Here is a 9,959-nt window from a genome sequence, read left to right as displayed (position 1 = left end):
GACTCTGCCAGCGTTGGAGAAAAAAAACTGCTTTACTTATTATTTTAACCTTCATCTTGGCAACTGGGGTGAGCACAGACCGCTGAAGTATTGTCAGTCAGTTTGTTCCCAATGATGTCACATTATTGCTTTCCATTTCTACTTTGATTAGTGCTTTAAAAATCCAAATGTTTTGGGGTCCAAGGGGACCACAATCAAAAGCACCCAATCCGATGTGTGAAGTTTTAATAAGTTTTAAGTTTAATAAATGGAACTCTTTGTAAATATTTGTTTCTCCTATCACATGCAAGCATGTCTGAAGACTAGCACGAGGCAAAACTGTGTGCTGTAACTGCCTGCAGTCCTACTGTTGTCTAAGGCTGTGCTGCCCTATAGGCAATTATTTGAGACTGTTTTTTGTGTTTAATACATCTTGACAATTGTGATTTTTAAAGTCTAGAAGAACTGGCTCGTTTCCCTTAGTTTTACTTAAAAGTAACTTTATTTGTCTGGGTAAGCCTGTGATGACATCACTTCCTGTCCAAAAAAATTCGGCCCTGTCTCACTATAGCTGTGTCCCAATTCAGGGACACAGCAATGACTGTTTAAAAGACTTTTATACAGTCATTGGTAGCGACACGTACAAATCGAGTCTACCCGATCCATACCTCGCATGTGCAGGTGTTTTCCAGGGATCTGGAAGCTGTTCGGATGACTTAAAGCAGCAGCACTTTCTGCACCTGCATAAACTCCAGGACACGTTTACTAACAGTGTTTGTTGCTGTGTGTGCTGCAGCTGAAGCTTTGAATTTTTTTTTTGAGAGTTAATATTTTGGCTAAGATAAGATAAGATAACCTTTATTAGTCCCACACGTGGGAAATTTGTTTTGTCACAGCAGGAAGTGGACAGTGCAAAAGTTATGAGGTAAAAATTAGAATACAATAAGAATAAATACAGTACACAACTGTACAGAATAGAATAAAATAAAATACTATATACAGTAGAATAAAATAAAATAAATATACAATAAGATAAAAATAGAATACAAATACAAATACTATATACAACTGAGTAAAAATACAACGATGACAGAAAGGATTATTGCACTTAGTATTATTGCATATGTATGGATGTGTGTGCTTGATCAGTTAAAGTCTTTATTATGGAGTCTGACAGCAGTGGGGAGGAAAGACCTGCGAAATCTCTCCGTCCCACACCGTGGGTGCCGCAGTCTCCCACTGAAGGAGCTGCTCAGTGCTGTCACAGTCTGCTGCATGGGGTGGGAGATGTTGTCCATCAGGGATGACAGCTTAGCCGCCGTTCTCCTGTCACTCACCACCTCCACTGGGTCCAGAGGGCATCCTAGAACAGAGCTGGCCCTTCGGATCACCCTGTTCAGTCTCTTCCTGTCCCCAGCAGAGATGCTGCCGCCCCAGCAGACCACACCATAAAAGATAGCAGAAGCCACAACAGAGTCATAGAAGGTCTTCAGGAGTGGGCCCTCCACCCCAAACGACCTGAGTCTCCGCAGCAGGTACAGCCTGCTCTGCCCTTTCCTGTAGAGGGCGTCTGAGTTATGAGTCCAGTCCAGTCTATTGTTCAGATGAACACCATACCTTAATCCATACCTGCAATTTTTTTTGCCCCAAAAAGAGTTATGTACGAAACGACGGAGAGCACGGCAGCTCCGTACAAAGACATACGTGACGAAAAGGCAAAAAACGGAGGAGGAAAAAATCAAAGGAGTGAAAGGGTCAGACCCACACCCAAACTTCTCATGGCTTCCAAAGCAGGAGAAATGCTGGCAGCATGCTGTCGTTTTCTAATAAAAGTGTTGGGAGCTCTGAAATGTGTGGAGAACATCTCAACACACACTCAACCTGTAAACATGCAAATGCACACACACCTGCTGCTAATGCAGCCAGGGTTTGACTGGTACCATTCATATGCAGCAGGGGGCACCAGAGGGCTGGGAAAGGTTGGAGGAGCAAAGCATTGATGTTGGAGCAGCAGGCTGGTGATTCTCCAGAGGTTTTTACCAGCCGGGGATTACCAGAGGTAACGTTATGCAATATATTCAGTTTTATCATTCATATCCTGTCATGGCTCGCTGCGTGGCAGGCAGGATGAGGACCCAATCGCAAAAACTCACGGACTCAAGGGATGAACTCAAAAGGCAGGGAAATCCACGCAGCATGAGGGAGAACGCGACACAGAACTGAGGGAGACGCAGACATAAATACACCAAGGGTTAACAAGCGGAGTGGGAGCACATGGGGAACACAGGTGACACTGATAATAATCACGAGACATGGCAGGAGTGAACACAACACTGACGGGAGAGGTGAAACAGGAAGTACAGAGGTTCAGACAGGAGGAGAGAGAGCACGAGTAGAACACCAACATAACGGGCAGGGGAGACACGGAATAAACACGAAAGGGGACGAGGGCTCATGAATACACAGAGGGGCACACAGGGGGTGAGAGTCACAAAGGGAAAGCACTCAGGGAACAACACAACAGAGCAACTCAGGAAACATGGCCTAAACAGGGAACTGAATACAAAGACACATGAGAACTAAGAATACTGGGCCAACATGGCCCAGGATCATGACATATCCAATGTTAACTGTAGCTGGACCTCCTCAAAGCATCGACCAGGGTGGCACATACTAGGGCTGGGTATCGTCACTGATTTCTAGAATCGATTCAATTCCGATTCACAAGGTCCCAAATCGATTCGATCCACGATTCGATTTAATTCGATTCGATTCGATTTAAATCTGGGAAATTTTGACAGTCAGAAGTATAATTCAGATCAGAACATTTACATATTTTTGTATCTATAAAAAGGAAGCTGACACTCGCAAGACTTTATCCAAGGTGTGAGCATCACAGCAGATGCCTTTGTGTCAAAGTAGCTGAGGATAAAACACAGAAAAACATGAAGGTTTTCCTGGCCTGGGATTTTATAAAAATATTCTGCAGTACATCAAAAACGAAAGAAAACCATTAATTAATGAACATTACCTCTGACGTTACAGCGGTTTTATTAGACACACGGCTAAGCATTTTGCATTTTGAATAATATTAAAAAGTTTAAATTTGTTCAGTATTGAACAGCAGAAATGAGGTTTTCTTTTCGGAAGAATGTAAAAGGGAAAAAAACAGCAGCTGACAGCGCTGTAAACAACAGTAGACTTGTGCGTAACAAGCAAGCGAATAATGAAGAAAGCGAAACTGTTCGAGAGAGGGGGAGGGAGAGAGCTGCGCATCGCGGTGGAAGCAAAACAGTAAAAGTCAGAGTGAATTCATGACGATGTTTATGTGAAGCGTTTGGATCTTCTTTTGCTGCTGGTTCGGTCAATATTGTTTGGAGAGAGATCAAACTAACAGCTTTAGAATCAGCGCATAAAGGGCGTGAACACAAAGCGCGGACCCGGATCAGCGAGCTGTCGGCTTTCAGCCCCGACCGTGAGAAAGGCGACATCTAACTGATTCTGATCCGCGGGTCGCGCTGTGTGTTTAAGTCTATGTGCAGAATCCCTGTACCTGCTCTCATTTACTGTTTGGTGGTTCTTGAAATTTTGTGAGATGTCACCAGAGATTCTGGCATTTCGGACAAAATAAATTTATATTAAAAAATCGATTCAGGATTTTAATGAATCGATTTTACGTTATCCAAGCCAGAATCGATTTTAATCGATGAATCGATTATAAAAACCCACCCCTAGCACATACTGCCCTATGCCACCACCGTAGATCCGCCCCTGCTGGTCTCTACCATTAATACCAGTAAGATTTAAATCCAGTGATGAAAATATGACCAAGCATTTGCAGCGCTTGGCGTCACTGTGACTACGGTGGGAGACTACTGAGTAGTTAATGTTGCTGATCGATTTAAATCTAATTTTATTTTTCAGAATCAAAATCGGTTCAAGTCGGTCAAAAGATGTTTATAGTTTAAATGAGTTTTTTTTTTTTATTTCAGGCAAATTGATTTACTTTAAGTGTTGTAGTAGTTTAGAGAGTTGCAGTACTACTATAAGCACATGAAATATTTTCTGTTACAGACTAAAATAAAAATGTTAATAAAGTTATTCTTTGTTTTAATTGAATCTATATTTCTTTCGTTTTTCTTTTGTTTTCGTTAATGTTAATATGGATGCAATGTTATGCAGAGATGTACTTATAATAACAAATTTATAGACATATGATACTATAGTCACGGGGGAGAGTGGTGGTGGGGGCATGGTGGGGTTTTGGGCTTCACCTGTACACAGTGTTTGTTAGGAGGACACAGACTGTGGGTGACAGAGGTCTGCCCCTGCCACAGAGCACAGGTGCCACCTGCTGGTCCTGCTGGGAGGTTGTGTGGGCTGAGTGGTTGGCCTATAGAGATCGACAGACCACGTGACTTTCACGCATTGCATTGTAGCTACGAGTGGCAGCAGAATCAAAACACTGCATCAAGTGCTAGCATTTCCAGCACCAGTTATCATTAATTCTACAGTTTTAAGATAAGATAAGATAAGATAACCTTTATTAGTCCCACACGTGGGAAATTTGTTTTGTCACAGCAGGAAGTGGACAGTGCAAAAGTTATGAGGCAAAAATTAGAATACAATAAGAATAAATACAGTACACAGCTGTACAGAATAGAATACTATATACAGTAGAATAAAATAAAATAAATATACAATAAGATAAAAATAGAATACAAATACAAATACTATATACAACTGAGTAAAAATACAACGATGACAGAAAGGATTATTGCACTTAGTATTATTGCATATGTATGGATGTGTGTGCTTGATCAGTTAAAGTCTTTATTATGGAGTCTGACAGCAGTGGGGAGGAAAGACCTGCGAAATCTCTCCGTCCCACACCGTGGGTGCCGCAGTCTCCCACTGAAGGAGCTGCTCAGTGCTGTCACAGGGGTCAGTGCTGCATGGGGTGGGAGATGTTGTCCATCAGGGATGACAGCTTAGCCGCCGTTCTCCTGTCACTCACCACCTCCACTGGGTCCAGAGGGCATCCTAGAACAGAGCTGGCCCTTCGGATCACCCTGTTCAGTCTCTTCCTGTCCCCAGCAGAGATGCTGCCGCCCCAGCTATGGTATCTTGTTATGAAATGTTGTGTGTCAAAGCTAAGTTTGATTGGGAAACTCAAAGCTCAATAACCTGTATCAACAACAATTCACTGCAGCCTGTGCAATATTTGATGCATCATAATTTATTCCAGTCTATCTTGCAAATACGTGTTTGCAATGTCATGCACAAACACACACAACTATTAGATCCTTAAGATCAAACCTGTGTCATTCTTTTGGTCCACTGCAGTGTAGTAGTGCGACCATGGCTCAGGGGGTTGGGAAGCGCATCTGTAACCGGAAGGTCGCTGGTTCGATCCCTGGTTGTTGTGTCCTTGGGCAAGACACTTTACCCTACCACTGGTGTTAGCCTCCCTTCTGTCAGTCTGCCCCTGGGCAGCTGTGACTAAAACTGTAGCTTGCCTCCACCAGTGTGTGAGAGTGAATGAATAGTGGCATTGTAAAGCGCTTTGGGTGCCTTGAAAAGCGCTATATAAATCCAATCCATTATTATAGTAAAAAAAAACTCCCCCCAAAAAAAGAAGTGAAGTGGCCCCAAATGGCCAGGATAGAGATCAGAGGGTTAATGCGCAAAATGTATAAAAAAAATATTGATTACAGGATAATACATTAATGTTAATATCAACAATAAGCTTTTTACTCTGAAGTTACAAGTATAAACAATGCTGTTACATTTACACTTAAATTCTTTACTACAAGTATGGAAACAAGTGAACAACATTTTATAACTAGAAAGTGCATTTTCTGAAGAAACTGCAGTGTGAATGCTTGAATCTGAATGTATGCACTGAAATGAATTAATTGCTGAATTTTGAGTTAAAAATATTGAATGAGATTTAAAAAAAAACAAAAAAAAAACGAATTTAACCTGAAAACAAAGGTGCTGAACTGCTAAAAGCTGAAGGTTACACAGAAGGAGGAGTTGGAAAAAAGCTGAAAATGTTTTAAATGTAAATTAGAAAAACCTAAGAAATGAGAAAAGAACATTTAGAGTCAGAAAACATCTGAATGAATATTAAAAGGTCATATTCTTTGAATCACTGAATGAAGAAAATGTGATCCCTCCACTTTGATCCACACAGTTTAAAAAGTTTAAATGTCTGAGCTTTGAAAGACACTGTGTTGGAAAGAGAACAATAATGGCGACATTTTGAGGGTAAAATGATGGCTGTAACACTGTGGACACAGCAGCAGTTGAAAGAGAAGTGCTTAAGATGAATCTTGGTACAGTGGCAGGCAGAGCTCGTTAAGCAGGCAGGTGTGAGCCTGGTTGCTATAGTGACTGCACCCAATGGCTCCATACACACGTACACAGACATGCGCCTCACTTTTGCTGCTTAAAATGAACAGAAAAGTCAGGCCGAAACAAATCGTTCCCAAATGAAAAGTAAAAGTCGTATTGACAAAATTCTTTCACCGTGAGCGACAGCCATGTCTAGTCTACCAAATTCTCAGTTTTCATGCCTGTGGAGTTTATTATATGGACGTGGTGACAGTGTAAAGACACCATGCTCTTCTGATTTTCAAACGAACCTTCTGAGCCATTTTAACATTAGAGTCTATGGAAGAGTTGGAGGGAGGAGGCTGTGCATTGGTGACATTTACGAAAGAACCATAACACCTAGGACAATAGTAAACACATTGGATGAAAGAGGACAGCCATGGCTACGTTTTGAGGGTAAAATCATACCTGTAGAGCAAACGCTGCGGACACAGCAGCAGTTTTAAAAAAGATTTTAAGATTAATTTTTTTGCTCCTCTCACTCTAGCAGTTGAGCTGTCTCACTCTAGCCCCAACATTCCGTCCCATACACACCCATTATAAACTTTGAAACGGGTGAAAAAACATCATGAAACTTAAACTGGAACTGAAGAAAAAGTATAATAGATATTGAAAAGATAAATACAAGTTCAATAGTTGAATGTCTTGTCTTCGTTTTAAAGTTTGAATGGTGGCTCTATGTCAATGTATGTGGAAGTAGATACAGTTTAAAGAGGAGGAAGTTGAATGAGAATTTGAAGGGTCTCCCCATTGAAATACATTATAAATTTTTGTTGAAAAAAGTTGAATAAAATTAAAAATATAAATGTTAAAAATGAGAAAAATAGAAGCAATGTTGTCCAAAAGAATAGGAATCTAACGGTGTTTGAATGGTTTTTCTAAGTTGAACGGTTTTGAAGGAGATAGATTACAAAAAACGTACGGAATACAGAATAATAATAAAATAGAACTAGAAAGTGCATTTTCTGAAGAAACTGCAGTGTGAATGCTTGAATCTGAATGTATGCACTGAAATGAATTAATTGCTGAATTTTGAGTTAAAAATTTTGAATGAGATAAAAAAAAAAAAAAACAACAACCTGAATTTAACCTGAAAACAACAGTGCTGAACTGCTAAAAGCTGAAGGTTACACAGAAGAAGAAGTTGGAAAAAAGCTGAAAATTTTTAAATTGTAAATTAGAAAAACCTAAGAAATGAGAAAAGAACATTTAGAGTCAGAAAACATCTGAAAGAATATTAAAAGGTCATATTCTTTGAATCACTGAATGACTAAAATGTGATCCCTCCACTTGGACCCACACAGTTTAAAAAGTTTACATCTCTGAGCTTTGAAAGACAAGATGTTGGAAAAAGAACAACGATGGCGACGTTTTGAGGGTAAAATGATGGCTTTAACACTGTGGACACAGCAGCAGTTGAAAGAGAAGTGTTTAAGATGAATCTTGGCAGAGTGGCAGAGAGAGCTCGTTAAGCAGGCAGGTGTGAGCCTGGTTGCTATAGTGACCGCACCCAATGGCTCCATACACACGTACACAGACATGCGCCTCACTTTTGCTGCTTAAAATGAACAGAAAAGTCAGGCCGAAACAAATCGTTCCCAAATGAAAAGTAAAAGTCGTATTGACAAAATTCTTTCACCGTGAGTGACAGCAGCTTCTAGTCTACTGAATTCTCAGTTTTCATGCCTGTGGAGCTTATTATATGGACGTGGTGACAGTGGAAAGACACCATGCTCTTCTGATTTTCAAACGAACCTTCTGAGCCATTTTAACATTAGAGTCTATGGAAGAGTTGGAGGGAGGAGGCTGTGCATTGGTGACATTTATGAAAGAACCATAACACCTAGTACAATAGTAAACACATTGGATGAAAGAGGACAGCCATGGCTACGTTTTGAGGGTAAAATCATACCTGTAGAGCAAACGCTGCGGACACAGCAGCAGTTTTAAAAAAGATTTTAAGATTAATTTTTTTGCTCCTCTCACTCTAGCAGTTGAGCTGCCTCACTCTAGCCCCAACATTCCGTCCCATACACACCCATTATAAACTCTGAAACGGGTGAAAAAACATCATGAAACTTAAACTGGAACTGAAGAAAAAGTATAATAGATATTGAAAAGATAAATACAAGTTGAATAGTTGAATGTCTTGTCTTCGTTTTAAAGTTTGAATGGTGGCTCTATGTGAACGTATGTTGAAGTAGTAAGAGTTTAAAAATGAGTAAGTTGAATGAGAATTTGAAGGGTCTCCCCATTGAAATACATGGGAAATTTTGGTTGAATAAAGTTGAATAAAATTAAAAATATAAATGTTAAAAATGAGAAAAATACAAGCAATGTTGTCCAAAATAATAGGAATCTAACGATGTTTGAATGGTTTTTCTAAGTTGAACGGTTTTGAAGGAGTAGGCTTTCAAAAAACGTACGGAATAGATAATAATAAAATAGAATAATAATAATAAAGATTCGAATAACAATACTGTGAATGCTTTTCAAGCATTCACACTAATAAAGATTAGAAGAACAATACTGTGAATGCTTTTCAAGCATTCACACTAATAAGTTTAACTGGAATTCTGTACACTGAAAAGCAAACAACACATAAAAAACACAAACAAACAGCCATTACCTTCATCTGTCCATTAAATGTCAAACATCGCATTGACCTGTAGTCCCTGCTCATCAGCACATGCTTTTAAAAAGAGCTCCATGTCCTCTGCAAACTGAAAAACAAAGAGGAAGAAGTCCCTCTACACAAAAACACTGCAGATGACAGGCCAGGCAAACATCTATTGACCTGTTTGAATGCCTTCACATCATGTGAGCCTTGAAGTTTTTTTGTAAGAAGACTAAGACCACAGTGAGGGCGTTTCATTTTCATGGACTTTCCACAAGCCACAGTTTCATTTAGCACAGAGGGTAGAGCACATGAATGTTCTACCCAAGATTCAGAAAATGGTTAGATGCCGGAGACAAGACATCGAGAGGGAGATGGGGCTCCACGGAGAGTTCAGTGGGGAGCAGTCCTGAATGCTGACATGACAATAATTGACTTGCCATATCCCCACGCTGTATGACTGTCATGTTGCAGACCGGGCAGTGAAAGTGCACCGGCATATCATTTTGTCTGTAAGAGAGAAAAAAAGAAAAAAAACAACAACAACATCTAATTTAAATGTAGTTATATAGAATGCAATCAGTTTATTTAACAATCAGATTGTACATATTAACAAAAATATCCAAGCCATCCTCAATAATGAAAGCAAAATGGTGTGGATCACAAGAGCTGTCAGGAAATGTGGTGAACAGGAAAAAATATTTAATGAAAACACTTTTTTCTCTTGCTGATGAATACACTGAACTGCACAGTGTGAAAAGCAACATTTAAGTCAACAAAGAGACTGCAGAGGTGCTGAAAAGAAGTGCATATTTATAACTTTAACTATGAGGTATATTTAATACCAACATACCTTTGAAGGCAAAGCATTTTTAATGTGTCCATTTATATGCTGCTCAATCTTTGCCCTGACAGTAGGGCTGAGAGTGGGGCACAGAGGGCAGTGAAACAGCCAACACGTGGT

Source organism: Astatotilapia calliptera, chromosome 16, assembly GCF_964374335.1.
Source record: "Astatotilapia calliptera chromosome 16, fAstCal68.1, whole genome shotgun sequence".
NCBI classification, from domain to species: domain Eukaryota; kingdom Metazoa; phylum Chordata; class Actinopteri; order Cichliformes; family Cichlidae; genus Astatotilapia; species Astatotilapia calliptera.
This window is presented reverse-complemented; position numbering follows the sequence as displayed.